This window comes from Papilio machaon, chromosome 11, assembly GCF_912999745.1.
Source record: "Papilio machaon chromosome 11, ilPapMach1.1, whole genome shotgun sequence".
Taxonomy (NCBI): Eukaryota; Metazoa; Arthropoda; class Insecta; order Lepidoptera; family Papilionidae; genus Papilio; species Papilio machaon.
The window spans coordinates 7,521,804-7,531,638 of NC_059996.1; the positions used below are offsets into that span (position 1 = coordinate 7,521,804).

General features: G+C 33.0%; 1 protein-coding gene and 1 non-coding gene across 2 annotated transcripts in view; one reads left to right on the forward strand and one right to left on the reverse strand.

The window, feature by feature from the left end:
• LOC106709749 overlaps positions 1-9,835 on the forward strand; it is a 66,732-nt gene that overhangs the window by 2,819 nt on the left and 54,078 nt on the right. The gene's annotated exons all lie outside the window — the stretch shown is intronic.
• Trnal-cag lies at positions 9,032-9,115 on the reverse strand. Its single transcript has one exon. It is a non-coding gene; the product is annotated as a tRNA-Leu (tRNA).

The following is a 9,835-nucleotide window of genomic DNA, read 5'->3' on the forward strand; positions in this document are numbered from 1 at the left end:
ACATTAAGAGGCATCCGCATTGCGACTGGGACCGACCGTGCTCTCACAATGGAAGCCCGGATAGGGACGTCACTTGTAAATTTTTATTCGCTTGGGATCGCGATAGAATATTCCAAATTTGATCTTTAGACTTAACTAAGTGTTTGATACTAGCTTTTCTCTGACTATATTACCACTTACGATCTATGCTGTCTATGTGAAAAGTTGGGCATTAACTCGTATTTATACATTGCCTGCCTATTTTGCTGGTAAGGTGTGTTGGATCGAAGTTCCTTATCGCGCGTTGTGAAAGGGGGCTAGACGGAAAAAATTCTTACGAAAAGTTGTCACGACACTTTTTGCTATAGTAAGTACGAGTATGTTAACGACGAATGCGCTACTTCACCATGGCAACGACGTGACAATATATAACGAAAATTCATAGAAATAAAATGTACTTCTTGTGGAGACTTAAGTTTTTTATTCATAGAATAAACATTGGTTCCTTCACTAATTAATCGAAAGGAACTTCGTTCCATCGGGGTGTCCCTTGACACCTCTCAAGTTTTTTTTTGTATTTTTTCCTTGTAATTTTTGTCGTTGCAACCCTATAAAGTGTCATGGGGAAAAGGCATGTATCTAATTACGTGAATTTTTGTCGCGCCGTTACAGCAGTTAGCGCCTACATAATAATTGCTATTTTAATTAGCCATGCGTTAATTTTTATATCGGAAATTAAGAAGAGGGATGTTATTTTTATATTTTTAGACAAAAAAATCTCATAAATAAAAGTGGTTAGTGAATAAAAAATGAATTTATGAATAGGTGGTTACAAAAATATAAGCAAATAACTATATTCTGTTAACAGTTGTGATCATATCTTTTGGTACTTTTTCTTTTGTAATTATTTCAAACTAATGGACGTTAAAAAGTAGCCACACATAAGCTACCGTCGAATACAAGTCCTATCGAAATCGACTCAGCCGTTTTGGAGATTGCTAGAAACAAAAGCGGACTTACTGACAATCAAATATTTAGGAAATTCGTTATCAGCTAAATACGGCATTTTTTCGATATTATATACAGATACTCCAATTTTGTTAATATTGTTGTGAAACATGTGTAAAACCACAAGTTTTATATTTAAACATTATTTATTTTATTAAAAGAGAATGAGAGAACTAAATTTGTTATTAAACAAGTGTTATGAAAGTGAAAACTAAAGTTAACAGACGCTTCACGTTAAACAACCTCCGCAACAACTGACAGAAACAAAAAGGGTGAAGTGGAGTGCAGTTGACATTCTGCTTTAATATAACTTCTGCAAATGAAATAAGATATGATGAATAAAAATAGACCTTATCATAATATACGAGTATGTTTACTGTTTGTGTTAAACAAGTTTTATTAAAATCAAAAAACCTTTCCTTAGGATACAATCCCTCTCTAGCGTCTTGAGAACATCTTTGGAAAATTTCTTTCCGTTCAGCGGTGGTTTAAAACAAGCGGTAGAAACAAACGAGCATTGATTTTTATTTATATATAGCTTTCGCCGTGACACTGTCTGCGCTGCATTAGAAAAAAGCCTATGTGTTCTTCCAGACATTTGTGCCAAATTTCATCAAGATCCGTTGAGCCGTTCCGGAGATACCGTCAAACAAACATCCATCCATCTACACATTCGCATTTATAATATTAGTAAGATGTATTTATGTATTTTTATGTAGAACAATACATCGAAATATGCAACAATTTCGAATTGGTTCAACGCTCAAATTGACAGTTCATTAAATAAAACGTAGTGAGAGGGAGCAAGTTAACGCAGCGTAAAATAAATAAATTAAGCTTCGGATTAATTAACATAACTCATATTATTTGCAATGTTAAGTTAATAGTATGAACAATAATTGATTGAAAAGTAAAAATGGAGTACGCGATAGAATTCAGAACAAGATCAAAGAATCAAAAGGGAAGATGTTAATCTCTTGAAGAAAGTTATTTTTATACAGTTTGTATGGGAATATGTCAATAATTTTTTGAGCAATCTTCAAGACACCGTTCAGTAAAAAACAGTCTTCTATTATTTAAACAACAACAATACTCACCCCCATAAACAAGAGAGGTAGGTAGAGACCACGGATCTTTCACTATTTAATTCTACGACTTTAGAATAGTCACTAAATTGTTTTCCATTAGTTAGGGCGGTTTAAAAGATGCTTTGATTGAACTTGTACAGGAAACCGTAGGAATACAGATAAATAAAGAGCGAGTATTAGATTTATTTCATATCACGCAATTCCACCGCCCCTGACACTTAGTTAATTTGTATTTTTTATAAAGAACTAGCTTTTACCCGCGACTCCGTCCGCGCGGAATAAAAAGAAATAGAAAATGGGGTAAAGATTATCCTATGTCCTTTTCCTGGTCCTAAGCTACCTGCCCACCAATTTTCAGTCAAATCGATTCAGCCGTTCTTGAGTTATAAATGGCGTAACTAACACAACTTTCTTTTATATATATAGATATATAGATAGATGTAATTATCTATAGAGAATTTTAATTAAATTGTTGTTTTATTAAGCTCTAATATGGCAACTATACTGAAAATTTTATAAAATAAAATTTTGAAATTTGCTCCCAAAGAAATTCCAATTTATAATTACACCTACTTAGGGTTTAAACTCTTCCTATTACACTGCACTGTTATAAACATGACGCTTTATTTTTATGAAGCTTTTGAAACGATATTGTAAATAAGAAAAGAAAACTTTTAAATTTTAAACAATATTGCAATATGTCTTCAACTAAGCCGACCATTATTTTCTATTCTACTTCAATAAATCACGTGGGATTTAAGACCTATATTAAGTTTTAGAACATTATTAAATGGACCGTAAATAAGCGTAGTTTATTATCATTACAATAGACTTGTACTCGTACTATGCCTTATTTTTTTACTCTGATAGCCAAGTAATTAAAATATGTGTTATAAATTGGTCCGAAGAATGTATGAATAGATCGTGTGAAAGAGTATCTGCTTCACAAGTTAATTTAGATATGACGGTTGATAAAAATGTGTTAAGGGAAATACTGTGCCGATCTTAGGGATAATGGCAGGCAATAAATTGCTCCGGTTTAATTTTTTAAATTCAGTAAGGTTTTGGAATCTTTCATTATGATGAATTGGAAAGTATGATTCTAAGCTCTCCATAGTATATTGACCTAGAGATGAGGGTATCTAGAAAGTTATTAAAACTACGTCCGCCAGTAGCCGCAACTTAAGTGTTCTTTCAACCATGTCATTTAAGACGGCCGAGCAACTGGAGTGTTTTGAAGTGTTTTTAATTTATTCCACTATGTCTGCAAAAGTTGTCCCTCAGTCAGACACAGAATTATCTAATACCGATAAAGTTAGGTATATTTATTACTACTGCTTACTACAATTGTTAATGGTAAATAAAGAAGCGATTCAACGAATTTTGAATGTAAACAATGAAGAGAGTGTCCTCTGTGTTCATTTGCGATTTACGTGGGAATCTTACTAAATGCGAAAGTTTAAGTACATGGATGGTTGGATTAAACTGCTCAACGGATCTTGATAAAATTTGGCAAAGATTCTATATACTCTGGAAGAACATATAAGCTACTTGAAAAGTTTTTTTATTAATCAATTGTGCTATTTATTATCAGCTCACTATACGTCCCCACCGAGGAGCTTGGAGCCTACCCCAAGTTAGTAGTGACTAAGCCATAGTCAACCACGCTGGCCATGTGCGGGTTGACTTCACACATATCATTGAATTTCACCGAAAGAACATCGGATAAATACATATGTAAATCTAAAATCGAGAAACACATTGATACTTTGTGGAATTCGAACCCAGGACCTGCAGATTGCAAATCAAATGCTTAACCCCTGATCCACCGATGCTCGACCGATTGTGCTATCTTGCATTTGGGGAAAGTGTTCTTAGCTTATAAAAAGGATTTATTGCATTGTTTAATAAGTGATTAATTTTTATATCCAACACGAATGGCGCTATATTTTCTAAGTAAACTAAGTTTAAAATGGTTTAACTCTGCGTCGTATCCTTGGCACTTTGGCGAGATTCCAGAATAAGACATTGTAAGAAGCGCCTGAGAAAACCCTAACGAGCTTGAAAATGCAAAAACACAGTTTGAATAAGAGTAGCATCATTATAAGGTATGATAAAAAAAAGAAACCGACTTTGAAATATATCATTCTTAAAAACTGGACTTAAAAGAAAAAATCTTGTGTCATTTTTCTTGAATATTCTTGTTTGTATATTGTTATCTTTGGAGGTAGCATATATCAAGTATATATTTAAAAATAAATTCTCATATATCGTATACAGCATTGTATTTTCAACATTAACTGAATTTTTTCATCTCATAACTTTAAGAGAAATATATTGAAACAAAGTTCCAGATGTCACTCGAGCCATCTCGTTTTTCAGTTCATAGAATTAAAAAAAAAAATCGAATTTAATGCAACAGAAATGATGGACAAAACTATTTGTATAAATTAAAAATTAATTTTATTTCATTCTTTTGTTTTTATTGAAAGAAATAAGATTTAGAAGAAAAAAAAACTTTTTTAGTGAAAAAAAAAAATCAGGGAAAAATTCTATGTACTTAAACCTTGAATAAATTTTCAATCGTATAATTATAAGTTTAAGTTCGGAAACCTCGAAAAGTAATACTGTTAAGTAAATTGTCAACAATTCGTTCAGTTAACAATTTGCTTTCGCTATCTAAATTAATAACCGTTGCTAGGTAACGGAAAATGTTTGAAATGGTTACTGCAAGGAATGCTTTCTATCCATTAATTAGGTTTCCAAATTCCACACTTGACCGGAATTACAGGCATTCCCTAATAAGGCATAATAAGGTTTGGAGTATCACGAATTAAGTGAAAACTTTCAAATTATACAACAGATAAGATTGAACAGAGCTATAAAGTACTGAAAAATATTTACACATTAAATTATGCTGTTTCATGTCCATTTCCCGTTCACGTTTGAAAAATATATCTATGAATTTATTTCTTAGTAGAAAACGTGCGATGAATACACACAAAAGATTAGTGACGCGTACTTTGTCGCACGTACAAAGGAACGCGGGAACTAACGGCGAGATTACCAGCCTACACGCTATCATAAAATGGCGAACGAAGTTTTGTACAGACTGTGCTTATAAATTCTAGGCATATACATGCATATTTTAATTTAAAAAAAAACTTGAGAGGTGTCAAGGGACACCCGGATGGAACGAAGTTCCTTTCAATTAATTAGTGAAGGAACCAATGTTTATTCTATGCATAAAAAACTTAAGTCTTCACAAGAAGTACATTTTATTTCTATGAATTTTCGTTATATATTGTCACGTCGTTGCCATGGTGATATAGCAAAAAGTGTCGTGACAACTTTTCGTAAGAATTTTTTCCGTCTAGCCCTTTCACAACGCGCGATAAGGAACTTCGTTCCAACTTTTAATGTATTCACTATCATATAGTTTCATGTTAAAGACTAATTCAGGGTACTGAAGTTTGAAAATAATTTAACAATGAGTAAAACAATGGAAAATTCTAACACTTATTTTGGGACGACACTGTTATAGTTAATAAATAATTTCACGTAATGTGCTAAATCTAGTTAAAGCATTTTACTGGAAGCAGTGCATCCGGTTGTTTTGGCAGGGCAGAATTGCTGGCGCTTATGGAATTTTAACCGTGACTTGACTTGGCTCAACTGACATCGACAGAGTGACCTTCAAGTTATAACCCTGCTTCACGCTTAAGGTAGGCTAAAAAGGCCAGGTACGGCTAAATTCTAAATCTCCTTATTTGATTTGCAAAACACTATTTCTAGTCTTAATTTTAAATGTCATAGTTATCAAGTATTGATATTGTTACCGCAAATCTACGTTATTGCGGACGCCATGATACGTGCAAGCTATATGAACTTAGTAACAAGCCGCCCATCAATTTGACAGGCAATTAGTTTCGGTTTAATTTGATTGTGTGCTGAAGCTCCCGCAATTATTTAGGGTTTTAACGTTTATACCATATACTAAGCGGTTATTTGCTCGTTACATATATGTATTGTGTAATACTCAAACGAACACTATGTTTAGCTTACGCATTTAAGAAAACGCCATCTTAATATTTTTTTTAATACCAAGGTGTTATTCATGAAATGAAAACGTAACACTAAAATGTACAAGATGGCGCTGTTACGATTTTGGGTTAAATACCAAAAATTTTATTTATAACATAATATTTATAAATATAGTCGTAAATAAACTTTACTGTTAATGAATTTATTTAACTTTGTTTTTGTATAAAGCTTAAGTAGAGAAAGACTTATTAAAATGTGCTTCAACAAAACTTAAAAAAGAGGTTAAAGTTGCATTAGAACACAAGTTTGGAAACATTTGCGATGTCGCGCGATGCCACGCTGTAAGTTTCAAAATAACGCAACAACTACATTCTTCTATACTTTCTTGAATTTGTGTCGCAAACTTTGGTTATAGATATGGCGGTCATTTTAAAGAATCTAAAAATAATTTTGCCTGAAAAGTTTTATTAATATTTTTTTATTCCTGTCAGTATAATGAGGTTTACTTGGCAAACAAGCGTGCAACCACTTGGATTCGCCGAAATAGCTAAGCGACCGCTTCTCATGGACATCTGCAATTGTAGAAGCGTTACCTACCTTTGATCAAAAGCATTGTGTTCATGTTTGGATGGATAGTTGTTACCACGTAACTTTGAAACGGCTGCAGTAACTTTGGATCCTCATGAAATTTGGTAAAGATATAGAACACTGCCTTGAAGATCACATAGGCTACTAAGTGGTTTTTTAATCTGCTCGGATGATGTAGCGGGCAATAGCTAGCAATTCATATTTCGCTTACAAGTACATAAGACAGATGGCGCTGTAATCACTTCTACATGCAATACAATGCCATAAACGAGACTGTTTGAATTAAACATATCTTAGCCGGGATTTCCTTGACATGTCACATGTCGATTTGAATTTCACAAGCGAAAGTCTCTCGTTGCGGACTTTAAGCATGAATATTGAAACCGCATGTACTGTATTTGTCAAGCATGTTTTGTAAATCATACAACAAACAATTATAACATAAAACAACATTAAACATAAAACAACAAATTTAAAATACTTCTCTTAACACTTTTGATTCGAGTAAAAATTATGAGGTGAATTCGTAAATGTGGGAAACACGAGATCGTTTTTGGTCGTTTATCAAGAGATCTTAGAGTTATAAAATGTTTAATAGCTGTTAAATTTTCCTACTTAACTATCAAGATGTTATTACAAATGATTATAAATTGTTTCTGTTTATTCTATTCTATAATTCAACCTAAGTATAATTAAGTAATTACTGATGTCTGTGTATATGTATAAAAATTGATTAAAATCATTACTAAGACATTTGCAGAGGCCCGCGCCGCCTGGCACCAGCCACGCGCAGGGTTTGCGTGTCATAACGTTGATGTTATGAATTAAAACCTAACAACCGTGTTAAGTCCCCTTCTCATTATCCTATTCTATGTGAGGTTGACATACCAGTTTTTTGTCTTCCATATTCTATCTATCATTCGTCATTTTAATAGTCATTAATTTCACGTAAATTAATAACAAATGTGATAAATGCTTACGGTGTATTTTTTACGTTTTTAACGCTGTTAAATTGAACCGATTATGCAAATAGCTCGCAATTATGGAAAAGCGCATAAATATAGCGTGATTTGTATCTATGTACGAGTAGCATGAATGGACTTGAATTCCCACGCCAAAACACATGTACAAAAACATTGCCTTCCACCCTATTAAAAAAAAAATAGGTATTAAAAACGTTATACACAGAATTTTTGGCTTAACTTACGGAAAATTTTACATCAATCTCGTCAATATGCATTTATACACGCTACGTTCTAATACGAGCCGTTGAAATAGAGAAAAAAGCCTTTACTGACCGACATATGAGTTGAATCGTTTGAACAGAGTTGTACTATTTTAAAAACGCAAATCGCTCGTAGAAACTGTAGCAATCCGTAGCGATGTTTTATTCAACACTACCCGATCACAAAGGCTGAATGAATTCCAATTTCACTAACTACACCACAACCTTACGGATTTATTCAAACCGAGTTTTGAAATATAACAACAAAAAACTGCTGTTAGTTACGATGATTAACTTTATCTAGGTACTGAGTTGAATATTTTTTATAGGAAGTTGAATACCTAATACGACTAAAGTACCATTAAATGTTACTAATTATGGACTAGGTTAATCGGAATACTTATCTGAAACTATAAAATTATTCCTGTACCTTCAAGTTACATAATCAAGCAAAGGCTTCGCTTCTTCTTACCAATTTTAATACAGTCGAACCGGGATAAACGGGAACTGTATAAGTAAGAAATTCTGACAGGAGAGAAACCTCACCTCATGGACTCTCGCTTAGAGAGGTTTCTTCTCGGTTATAACAGTTTGGAATGTGTTTTTTTCGGTGTACTTATATTTTGTAACTGTTTTATGTTACGTATGATACCATAGAAAATAATTATATTAGCAACTGTCAATTAAAAAAGATAAAGTTGTTGCTGGTTTAGGATAAAATGAAGTCTTAGTAAAACTTAAATACCCGTTTTCCGTTATTTAATACAAGTTAGTAAATCCATGAAAACTTCGAAGTAACAAAAGTTTTTAATTTTCTTGTGCAACTAGAAATTGCAAATTTAATTTTTTGCGGATATAAGTTTTTTTTCTTACATGCACATAAACGATTACAACTGGTTTAGAAATACGAATTTTATTGTAGCATTTTGATAGCTGCACTCAAATGGATAATGGTAACTGAAAGATTTCCTTACTGCAGATTTTACATAATAAATGTCCACCTAGGGTTTAGGGAAGTGGCGACTCCGAAAATGGCAAAAATAAATTATTTAAAAAAATGAAACGATTTAAGCCTTTTTACAGTACACAAAATAGAATTTGTCAGAAGTGGGATTCGAACCCACGCCCACAGAAGTGGACTGCGACCTGAACGCAGCGCCTTAGACCGCTCGGCCATCCTGACATGCTTTATACGTGATAAAATAGTGCTTCAATTTAGATATTTCTTCAATTAGAAAAGCCGAGACAAAGTTCAAAATTTCGGCTTATTATCAATCAAGTATAGGTCAAATAACATCAGGTAAAACTTTTGCAATAGCACAATTATAACACAAAAGAGTTACTTGTTTATTAAGACAAATAGCTTACCCTCAAACATAGTTGTAACTGTTACGAGAAACTTGCCTTAACTTCTGTTTACGTGTACAGAATATCTATGCTGTATTTAGGCTGAATCTTCTTTATGTTATCTCTAAAGAGAACTTTAGTTTTATACTTAGAAATAAATCTTTTATACTTATTGGCGTATGTAGTTAATGTAAAGATATTAATATATAGTTTAAAGAAATTACAATAAATATAAGTGAATTCCCGGGAGAAAAAGAAGGAGACGCGGCACAACATCCCTCACGTTCCGTCTCTCGAAATGGCGAAAGGTGGATTGCGGAGGTTCGTTTGACCACGCCAAATGGAGGTCCGTGATCTCTGCCTACCCCTCTGGGTTACAGACGTGAGTTGTGTGTGTTAAGAATTTTGTTGTATAATTTATGTATTATAGTACGAAAGGGGAACAGATTGAGTTTAAATATTAACCATTATCATTAGAAAAATACTTTTGTAATTCTAGCCTTATAAAACTTATTTAGTACATCACAGTATTTCACTTGATTATTAAGTCGCGTAG